Below are 11,889 nucleotides of genomic sequence, written 5' to 3'. Positions count from 1 at the left end.
AGAAAATTATCTTAATTCTCTGCGTGTGTGAAGTCTGCCAATCTACATTGGGCCAGCGTGGTGGACTAATGGCCAAACTAACGCCTCTCATACTGAGAGGAGACTCGAACTCAGCTTTTTTGGCTGGTGGGAGGCTTCGGCTGTGGCTAGTTACCACCCTACCGACAAAGACGTACCGCCAAGCGATTTAGCGTTCCGGTATGATGTCGTGTAGAAACCGAGAGGGGTGTGGATTTTCATCCTCCTTCTAACAAGTTAGCCCGCTTCCATCTTAGACTGCATCATCACTTACCATCAGGTGAGATTGTAGTCAAGGGCTAACTTGTAAAGAATAAAAAAAAAAAAAAGTGAGCCGAATTTGGGTTGTCGATGATGAATAATAATAGGTACAGATAAAGAAAGGAACACTTTTATTTTCATTTAAATTTTTGTTATAACGTTCTAATCTATGAGTTATTGTTATTAATGCCGCAGCAGTTAAATTTAACTGTTATCATAGTATATTAAGTTTATATTTTACTGAGCTAATTACCACAGCTATTTATGGAACCGTTCCATTTGATTACCTAATTAAACAACTTGATAAAATGTACATTAACACTTTCGCTGCGGTACGGGGTCAATTGACCTCGTACACCTATTGTCGTCAAGAGAGTACACCACCACGTAAAGCATGAGGTCAAAAAACCTCGTAACGCACCAGAGGAAAGTACAAAAAAAACAGTGGCGCAGCGAACGTGTTAAAATTAATTTAAAATAGCGAAGCTAATATTTATAATGTGAATGTGGGTTTGTTTGTTATTCACGACCAAACCAACTAACCAATGGAAAGCTACATTATCGTCGAGTAACAAAGTTTATATTTTGTCCCCGTATTCATACGGTAACGGGAACTATGCTGGTGAAACCGAGCAGTGTCCGCTAGTATGTTATAACAGAACGACTGTCTGGTCAATTATTTATGACTAGCGGACGCCCGCGACTTCGTCCGCGTAAATTTCGATGTCAACTTTACTACTACCCCTACCCTATCCTACCCCTACCCTACCACTACCCCAACCCTACCCTACCCAACCCCTACATCTACCCTACCCCTACCCCAAACCTACCCCTACCTTACCTACACCCTACCACCATCCTACCCCTACCCTCCCCGTACCCTATCCCTTTCCTACCCCTATCCCACCCGTACCCCTATCTCACGCCTATCCTACCCTTACCCTACCACTTCCCTATCCTACCCGTACCTCTACCCTACCACTACCCTAAACCCGGCCCTAAACCTACCCTACCCCTACGCTTCCCTACCCGTACCCTACCCTACCCTGTAACTTCTCTATCTTACTCCTACCCCTAGCAAAATCGGTCCAGTCCTTCGAGAGTGGTGGTATGACCAAGAGAAATAGAGACTTCTATGCTAATAATATAAAGAGGTAAAGTTTGTGTGGTTGTAGGAGGTAATCTCTGGATCTACTGGACCGATTTGGAAAATTGTTTTACCAATAGAAAGATACGTTATTTGCGAGTGTCATAGGCTATGTTTGATCCCCATATTCACACGGGAACGGGAACTACGAAAATGAAAGTGCCGGGCGTCATATAGCGGAATTTCTGCGTCTTTTAGAAATTTTGTATTATCTCCGAAACTATTAAAGTAATTAACATACTGTAAAGGGCAAATCTTATCTCCATAATATCCTTGTGATTATTAAATAATTTATTTTAATAAGGATTAAAGTTTAGTTGTATAAATAATGACGTAAACCTAAGTATATAAAATTAATAATTTTTAAAACACAAAAGGTACTATATCTGCTAATATATAGAAGATAGATATATGGTGTCGCGGACTTTTTTGTAGAACTTTTAAAGATACATAAAGTCTCCATACATTAAATTCAATTTTACACAATAGATAAGGCAGCGCATGCGAATAAGTCTGTTTAAGAGGATTTTCAGTCCGACCTGTATGACAAAAACTGTGATAACTCGGCTAATATATATGATACCAATATAAAATATAGCCTATAGCACTCCCCGATAATGTAGCATTCTACTGGTGAAAGAATTTTTAAAATCGGACCAGTAGTTCCGAAGATTACCCCATTTAAAAAATGTGACAAACTTACAAACTTACAAACTTTACCTCTTTATAATATTAGTATAGAGTATAGATTAGTATAGATTTTATTGTTATCAACACATATTCGGCTCACTGTTGAGCACGACTCTCCTCTCAGAATGAGAGGGACAAGGCCAATAGTCCACCACGCTGACCCAATGCGTATTCGCAGACTTTTGTTTGTTTGCATTGAATAAGCCCTGAAACTACTGAAGTGATTTGAAAAATTCTTTCACTTTTGGGAAGCTACACTATCCCCGAATGCTATATGCTATATTTTATCTCCGTATTCCCACGGGAACGGGAATCACACGGGTGAAACCGCGGGACGTCTGCTAGTATGTTATAACAGTACGACTGTTTGGTCAACTATAGTAAGAGATAAATCAAATAGACTAAGAACCAGTGAACGCCCGACCGTCGTCATTTTATAAAAGCTGAAAGTCTGTCAGCTCATGCTTCTACCATAAGTACGGTAGCCAATAGGGATGATGAAGGTTTTTTAAATTGTATATAAATTAAGAGTACGCTAATAGTAAAGCAATTTTGTAAAAGTAACAGGGTATCTGCGACCATTACTTTCGGAGCTACAGGGATTTAAAGGGTCAGATTTGTGGCGCTCGAAAATCATTAAAAAAATTACACTTTATCATCGATCTCCAATTAAAAAGTGGATGCACAATCAGTGATCAAAAAACGTCCCCACTCAATGAGTGCCAAACACAACTTCTTGGCACTCAATTCAAGTAGTCGCATTTGCAAATTCAACCTTAAACTCAATCCTTAAGGTTGAATTTGCTCTGCATTTGGGATTTTATTGAATATAGTCATTGGACTATATTTAAAGGCCTTTAGGTAAATTCTTTACCAATAATTCTAAAACTGTCAAAGCAAAGTTGGCCAGTTTTAAAGTGAAATGTTCTACATGATTTTTACCTTTTATTATAAGAGGTCAATGCACTTTATACTTAGACGTTTGAGGGTCTGGATCCTTAAAATCTGCTACCTCCCAAAGCCAGAGCTGACAAACTTTGAGCTATTATAAAATGGCGAAGGTCTGGCGTTCACTGGCTCTTGGTCTATAACAGTGCGTCTGTTTTGTCCACACAATGCAGTCACATTATGCACTTGACAACTCTTATCACTTTGATAACATGTACATATGTTACGATGCAGATGTTATCGACATTATTCATTAGTAGACGATCCGTATTAGAAACGACCTTCACCCATGTGTTTATTGGATGAAAATTGTTTTTACACGCTTTATATTAGCTTCACTTGTAACTATGTATGTAAGAAAATCTTGGAATATTAATTTGACCCACTTCCTGGTCTTCGATTAGGATGAAATTTTGCACACGCTCTGAGTTCTGATGACAATACATGACTAGCTGAGAAACGTCATTACAAATCCAATATAGCGGCCTTCCTAAGATGGCGGGCTGGCTGTTTGAAATCCACCCCCATGATATATGTATCAAATGAAAGGGTTTGCTGTCAGAAATACGAAAACAAATAGTCACGTGACTTAAATCCAATATTTGTAATTTTTAGTGCTGAATACGTGTTTTTTAGTTTTTTAAACTATTTAAAGTTTATCATCATCGTCATATCAGCCGATGGAGTCCACTGCAGGACATAGGCCTTTTGTAGGGACTTCCAAACATCATGATACTGAGCCGCCTGCAGTCAGCGAATACCTGCGACTCGCTTGATGTCGTCAGTCCACCTGGTGGGAGGTCGACCAACACTGCGCTTACTAGTGCGGGGTCGCCATTCCAGCACTTTAGTACCCCAATGTCCATCGGTTCTTTGAACTATGTACCCATTGCTAATTCAGCTTCGCGACACGTTGAGCTATGTCGGTGACTTTGGTTCGTCTGCGGATCTCCTCATTTCTGATTCGATCACGCAGAGATACTCCTAACATAGCTCGTTCCATCGCCCGCTGTCTGACTGAGCCTTCTTAAGAGGCCTATAGTTAAATTTAAAATTTTCTTAGTGAAATAATGTTAGATGTACTAGACCATGACGTCAGCGGTCAGGAAAATTGATATTTCCCTGATGTAAGTAATTTTCCGTTATATTTCTACTTTACATGGTGTTATCTAGAGTGAATCATCCATCATGCTATCTGTCTGCATATCTGATAGTGGTTTTGTAAAACCCATATTATGAGGTCATAATATTTGATACGCGTGGTTCCCGTTTCCGTGAGAATACGGAGATAAAATATAGCCTACTAGTGGACGCTCGCGACTTCGTCCGCGTGGAGTTTAATTTTTCACAAATCCCTCGGATCCATGGATTTTCCGGAATAAAAAGTAGCCTATGTGTTGATCCAGGCTATAATATATCCCAATACCAAATTTCAGCTAATTCGGTGCAGTAGTCGAGGCGTGAAAGAGTAACAAACATTCCTAATATCATCAAAATCATTAGTTTTTGCAAATCTCGGAAAACCATTGATTTTTTTGGGATAAAAAGTAGCCTATGTGTTAATCCAGAGTAAAATCTATTTCCATTTCAAATTTCAGCCAAATCGCTTCGGCGTAAAAAAAGTAGCGGCGTTAAAGAGTAACCAACATCCAAACATCTATACAAACTTTCGCGTATATAATATAAGTAGGATAACACTCACAAATAACGCGGTTTTGTAGTGCTAAAATAATTTTCAAAATCGGTTCAGTAGATCGAAAAATTACCGCCTACAGCACCACAAACTTTGCCTCTTTATAAAATTAAGTATACAGGGTGTCCCGTAAATACTACATGCTCTGGATTTACAAGACTTAGGTCCTGGGTTCGATCCCCGGCTGGGCTGATTGAGGTCTAGTTATCACCCTACCTACAAAGACGTACCGCCAAGCGATTTAGCGTTCCGATACGATGCTGTGTAGAAACCGAAAGGGGTGTGGTTTTCTTCTCCTCTTTTTTTTATTCTTTACAAGTTAGCCCTTGATTACAATCTCTCCTGATGGTAAGTGATGATGCAGTCGAAGATGGAAGCGGGCTAACTTGTTAGGAGGAGGATGAAACCCCACACTCCTTTCGGTTTCTACACGAAATGGCCTAACAAGTAAGTCCGCTTTCATCTTAGATTGCATCATCACTTACCATCAGGTGAGATTGTAGAGCTAACTAGTAATTAATTTAAAATAAAAATACTCTATAGCGGACATCAAAACAACGAAATATATGCCAAAATTTTACGATTTTTAAGTTAACGTTTCTTTAGTAGATTCGAAGCTACGCCTTCCTAATCGAAGGCAGATGTCATATCCACTGGGCCAGGGTTTCTCAAAGTGGGGTACGCGAACTTCTAGGGATTTACGTAACGGTGGCTTGATAACTGATACCAAGTCAGAATTAAGGTTAAAATTGCCCAAAATTACTCCTAAGATTGAATCCATTTGCGAAGAAGAAACAAGCTCACTTAGCTCCAGCTTAGGTGACTGACCTAACGCATTAATATTACAAAGACTTTTTTTTTTACCTTTTATTCAAATAAAAACCTTATTTTTTTTTCAAAAGTCAAATTAATTGGGGGGGGGGGGGGGGGTTTAAGTCAGTCGAATCGCTGTTACTTGAAAATTATAACAAGGGTTCATGGAGCCGAAAGATTGAATCAAAATCAAGTCAAATCAAAATCAAATCAAAATTTGTTTATTGCGAATTCAGGTTACAGTCAGATCTTATTGAAATAAACACCAAATTCCGCCTTACAGCTTGCAATATCATTATAAAAAACATTATTATTTACAATAATCAATTCACACACTTATTTGTACAGTGATTAATTAATTAGTAGGTACATTGAATATTTTAAAGAATAATTCTAATGATGCCTTTACGTCAATATAATGTCAGTTTATGTCAAAGATAAGTAAAATGATAAATTGCAAAAAAAAAAAAAAAATTAGTCAATAATATGGTGTATTTGTATAGTAAGACTATAATAAGTCTTGAAATCAATTGAAATTGGTTTATTCATCAAGGTACTCTTTGATGGAGTAGTATGCTTTGTTTATTAAAAAATTCTTTAATTGTTTCTTAAACCTTGCCAAGTTGGAATTATTTTTTATATTAAATGTCAGCTTATTGTAAATATTTATTGATTGGCAAAATACACTTTTCCGAAACTGTGCTGATTTTGCAGCTTGTCCACACAACCTTAGAGGACGTCTTTTATTATTCAAGTTTTTGAAAAGTGATAGGTTAGCATGTACAAATACTGCTGTTTCAAAGATATACAGAGAAGGAAATGTCAAGATTTGTAACTCTTGAAAATCTTTGAGAATCCCTGCACTATGCTATCACTTTCGTATAATGCCTACCCTAGTCGTAAACCTTGTGCACGGCCCACGGGGCACTTATGCAAGTATTGGTTATCTTACGAAGTGAAAGCCTGCATCTTGAGATGTTGTAATTGTAAGGTGTGCCCAAATTACTATTTACCTACTTCGTTTACAAGTAGGTTTTTTAAACAGGCTTATATTAACTTCACTTGTAACTATTATTATGAACCCATATTCGGCTCACTGCTGAGCTCGAGTCTCCTCTCAGAATGAGAGGGGTTAGGCCAATAGTCCACCACGGATTGGCAGACTTCACACACGCAGAGAATTAGGAAAATTCTCAGGTTTCGTCACGATGTTTTCCTTCACCGTTTGAAACACGTGATTTTTAATTACTTGAAATACACACAACTGAAAAGTTGGAGGTGCATCCCCGGACCGGATTCGAACCCACACCCTCCGGAATCGGAGGCAGAGGTCATATCCACTGGGCTATCACGGCTTCTTGTAACTATGTATGTAAGAAAATCTTGGAAATTGGAAAAAAGGGGTAAATCGGATCACCTGAATCGGACTACTCAGTAAAAAGTTAAAAGTGTTCATATATAAAAAAATATATACAGGGTGTCCCGTAATTAATAGATAAAACGCAAATGGTGGATACACCATCTAATTACTTATCTAATACCAATATGAAAAGTTATCCCAAAAATCCCTTTTTTCCGGATTTTACAGTATTTTTAATTTTCGATCTTGAATCTTTTTTTTCAATACTGTACCTAGCTGCTGTAATTAAGATTTTTGAAATTACCAATGTACTACTTTTATAAATAACTAGCGGACGCCTACGACATCATCCGCGTGGAATTCAGTTTTTCACAAATCCCGCGGGAACCATGTATTTTTCCGGGATAAAAAGTAGGCTTTGTCTTAATCCAGAGTAAAATCTATTTCCAATCCAAATTTTAGCCAAATCGCTTCAGTAGCCGCAGCGTAAAAGATTAACAAACATACTTACACACAAACTTTCGACTTTATAATATTAGTGTGATGTTTGAATTAATACATAAATTAATACAGGGGGACATCTATATATTAGTATAGATAAAGCTGAAGAGTTTGTTTGATTGAACGCGTTAATCTCAGAAACTACTGGTCCGATCTGAAAAATTCTTTCAGTGTTAGATAACCCATTTATCGAGGAAGGCTATAGGCTATATTTTATCCCCGTATTCTCACGGGAACGGGAACTACGCGGGTGAAACTGCGCGGCGTCAGCTAGTCCTGTATACACGTCGAACTGTTACCCTTCTCTCTGCCTTTCGTCGCTTGAAAAGCTCTATTGCATAGCCCGCCCTAGGATACGAACCTAGGACCTCATGCTCTTGCTAACCACTGGACGAATAAGGAAATATCCCTAAATAATGAGGCTTAAACGCAAATTAGTTCCAATTTTCAATAATTGTTAAATAGCATGTCAAATTGGTTTTCAAGTAATGTTAACAACCTACATTATAGACCGATCGTCTGTGGTTGCCAGACCTTTGTCATTTTATAAGAGTTGAAAATAGTATAATCTCCTACAGTCAGTGGCGTGCAGAAGGTTTTAAACTAGAGTAGACTCAGACCAATTATAGAAGGACCTGTATCGCACTCATAGTCACGAACAAAATTGTCTGTCGTTTTCTGAGGAAAATGAGCTTAGATTTGGTATATATCTTATACTAAATTAGAAGTTTTTGCCCGTTTTTTACACAATTCAATTACACAGAAAGGCATTTTAAGGTGCTCTTAACCGACGAACACGATTACAACTATAAAACATCGATACTATAGAGACAGTTTTTATAATCGCATTAGATCGTTGATCATATACTTTGAAAGAAAAGTAACATCTAGCGAGGCTGGTCCTATACAATAATTGGTCTGTGGTTAGATACGATATGTACAAATTGTCATCATCATCAACATTAACAACATATTCGTCTCACTGTTGAGCACGAGTCTCCTTTCCTTAACTTAGAGGGGTTAGGATTATAGTGCACCACGCTGGCCCAATGCGGATTGGCAGACTTCACACACACACAATTTAGAAAATTCTCGGATATGCCGGTTTCCTCACGAAGGTTTTTCTTTGCCGATTGAGAAAAGTAGCGTAATTTGCGCTATTGCCTTCTACTTCCAGTTAAAGTCCTTTTAGAATGGGGATGATGACTAGGTTTGAATATATTGATTTTTATGATACATTCGGGTAAATAAGGTCAATGTTAACTCATTTATACATAAAAAGCAAAGATTGTCTGGATAATTTGCAAAATAAATGAGATTATAAAATTTCAAAATCTATTAATTAAAAATCTTTTATCGTAATTAGATGAAGATTCATACAGCTTTAGCTTCCTTACATTAAATGTGACATTTTTTATTATATGAACTATAAACATAAACGCACAAATAACAAAGATATTAGTAATTTTGTTTGAACGCACATACAAATCTAACGATCATTACATTGCCTACGACGTTATAAGTTCGTGCCATTTTGTATGGGGCGTTTTTCAGGGATCCGCGGCAGCGCCGCAAATCTGACCCTTTAAATCCCTGTAGCTCCGAAAGTAATGATCGCAGATACCCTGTTACTTTTACAAAATTGCTTTACTATTAGCATATTCTTAATTTATATACAATTTAAAAAACTTTCAGAGTTTACTCAATTCAAACAAACAAACAATGAAATCTTTCCTTTTTATAATATTAGTATAGAAAGACGAAGATCTGACCATCACAGATTCTTACTCTATTAACCGATGTACAGAATACTTATAGTTCATGATTGTATCAAGGTTACATATAATTTTCACCTTCCTGTCGATTATGTTACTCATAAATACTGCTAGATGCCGTGATAGCCCAGTGGATGTGACCTCTGCCTCCGATTAAAGAGGGTGTGGGTTCGAATGCGGTCCGGGGCACCTCCAACTTTTGTTGTGTGTATTTTAGGAAATTAAATATCACGTGTCTCAAACGGTGAAGGAAAAACATCGTGAGGAAACCTGTATACTTGGGAATTTTCTCAATTATCTATGTGTGCGAAGTTCGCATTGGGCCAGCGTGGTGGACTGTTAGCCTAACCTCTCTTTCTGAGAGGAGACTCGTGCTCAACAGTGAGCCGATGGGTTGTTAACCATTACATCGACCGTCCATTTAGGCTTATTGTTTGAACAGCTGCCTTCACATTTCGTCATTCCTTTTTGTTGATGTAATATATGTTTAAAATCTATAAGTACTTAGGTACTAATATTATAAAGAGGAAAACTTTGTTTGTATGTTTGTTTGTTTATAATGAATAGGCTCAATAACTACTGGACCGATTTTAAAAATTCTTCCACCATTCGAAAGCTATACTAACCACAAGTAACTAAATTATATTTTGGAAAAAAATAGGGTTCCGTAAGATATTTCGAGCTTTCGGACACAAGGTGTAAAAAATCAACTAGAAAAGTTACTTATTTTGTGTACGCTGTCTAAACTATAAAAGATAGAACCATAAAATGTACTAATTAATTGTAGATCTCATAAATATCTACAAAAAAGTCCGCGACACTCTATACCTATTTATGTCGAGTGAGGCACAGCAACCATTTTTTTTATTTTACCAACAAGATTTTTTTTTGGACTACATTTAAACGGATTTATTTTACTCATGCTGTTAATCTTTAAAATAAACTATTTCATCACTAAGTACAGTTTATGCAGATAATATTTGGTCTTTGAATGATTAAAATTGGACGTTTGGTTTTGAAGTTATGGCGAAATTAAAATATTATGATTTTTGCTGCACGACCCGCTGTGAAGTGGGCGTCACCAATACGGAGGTGCGTAAGGTATATTTATAAAACGTTTTGTGGAACTTTCGAATCGTCGTAGGGTACTGGTAGGGTAGGAATAGGGTAGGGTAGGGGTAGGGTAGGTGTAGGATAGGAGTAGTTGAAAGTTTACATCGAGTTTAACGCGGACGAAGTCGCGGGCGTTCGCTAGTTTATAATATTAGGTATTATATTTGTCGGTCGTGTTATTTACACAAATAGGGATGATGACCGTTTTTTAAATTGTATATAAATTAAGAGTATACTAATAGTAAAGCAATTTTGTAAAAGGAACAGGGTATCTGCGATCATTACTTTCGGAGCTACAGGGATTTAAAGAGTCAGATTTGCGGCGCTGCCGCGGATCCCTGAAAAACGCCCCATACAAAATGGCTCGAAAAAATGACGTCATAGGCAATGTAATGATCGTTAGATTTGTATGCGCGTTCAAACAAAATTACTAATATCTTTGTTATTTGTGCGTTTATCTTTATAGTTCATATATTAAAAAATGTTAATTTTAATGTAAGGAAGCTAAAACTGTATGAATTTTCATCTAATTACGATAAAAAAAATTTAGTAGTTTTTGAAATTTTATAATCTCATTTATTTTGCAAATATCCAGACAATCTTTGCTTTTTATGTATAAATTAGTTAACATTGACCCTAATTACCCGAATGTATCATAAAAATCAATATATTCAAACCTAGTCATCATCCCCATTGTCATGTTTATCAGCCTATTTTGAAGGCCTGCTACAAGGCCAGGCCTTATTCTTCTTTGGTGATATGAAGATGCTTGGAGGCCGTTGGATCAGCTCCCACCTTCACACAGGAAGTAAAACTATAAGAAATTGTAATGTCGACATCAATTGTAAATTATAATATTGAATGATTTTTTTTAAAGGGCAACTGTTGAGTTTCTTGCCGGTATCTTCTCAGCAGAACCTGCCTTCCGAACCGGTGGTAGAATCTTTACAAATAGTCAACTGACGTGTCAAAAGTGCTTGTAAACTGAGTCTACTTGAAATAAATGTTTTTTTTTTTAATATTCTCTACAAGTTAGCCCTTGACTACAATCTCACCTGATGGTGTGTGGAAACCGAAAGTAGTGTAAATTTTCATCCCCCTCCAAACAAGTTAGCCCGCTTCCATCTTAGATTGGATCATCACTTACCATCAGGTTTTTTGTCTGGTGAGAGGCTTTGGCCGTGGCTAGTTACCACCCTACGGACAAAGACGTAGGGGAGACCCGGGCTGGTTGACCAAATTTCAGCTTAGACGCAAATATTTTTTGAGTTTTTACATTTAATACTATAAAAACCAAAACATCTGATAGGTAAACTATTAAGCTTTAAAAATCAATGTCACTAATCCCACAATCAATAATAATAAAGTGTATAGACATGATTTTGTTAAACAAGAAATTTGAGTCAACCTGCCCCATATCTGGGGCAGCTTGATTTGTCACTAGGGGCGTGTTGACCTATAAGTTGTAAGGGCAAAATCTACGAGGAAACAGAATTAAAGACATAAATGTATCACTTATTGATTTTCATGATACCATGGTAATCTTCTGCCACATTAATTAAACACAATA

Source organism: Bicyclus anynana, chromosome 27 (genome assembly GCF_947172395.1).
Source record: "Bicyclus anynana chromosome 27, ilBicAnyn1.1, whole genome shotgun sequence".
Lineage (NCBI taxonomy): Eukaryota > Metazoa > Arthropoda > Insecta > Lepidoptera > Nymphalidae > Bicyclus > Bicyclus anynana.
The sequence above is the reverse complement of the archived record's forward strand: the minus strand, read 5'-3'. Positions refer to the sequence as shown.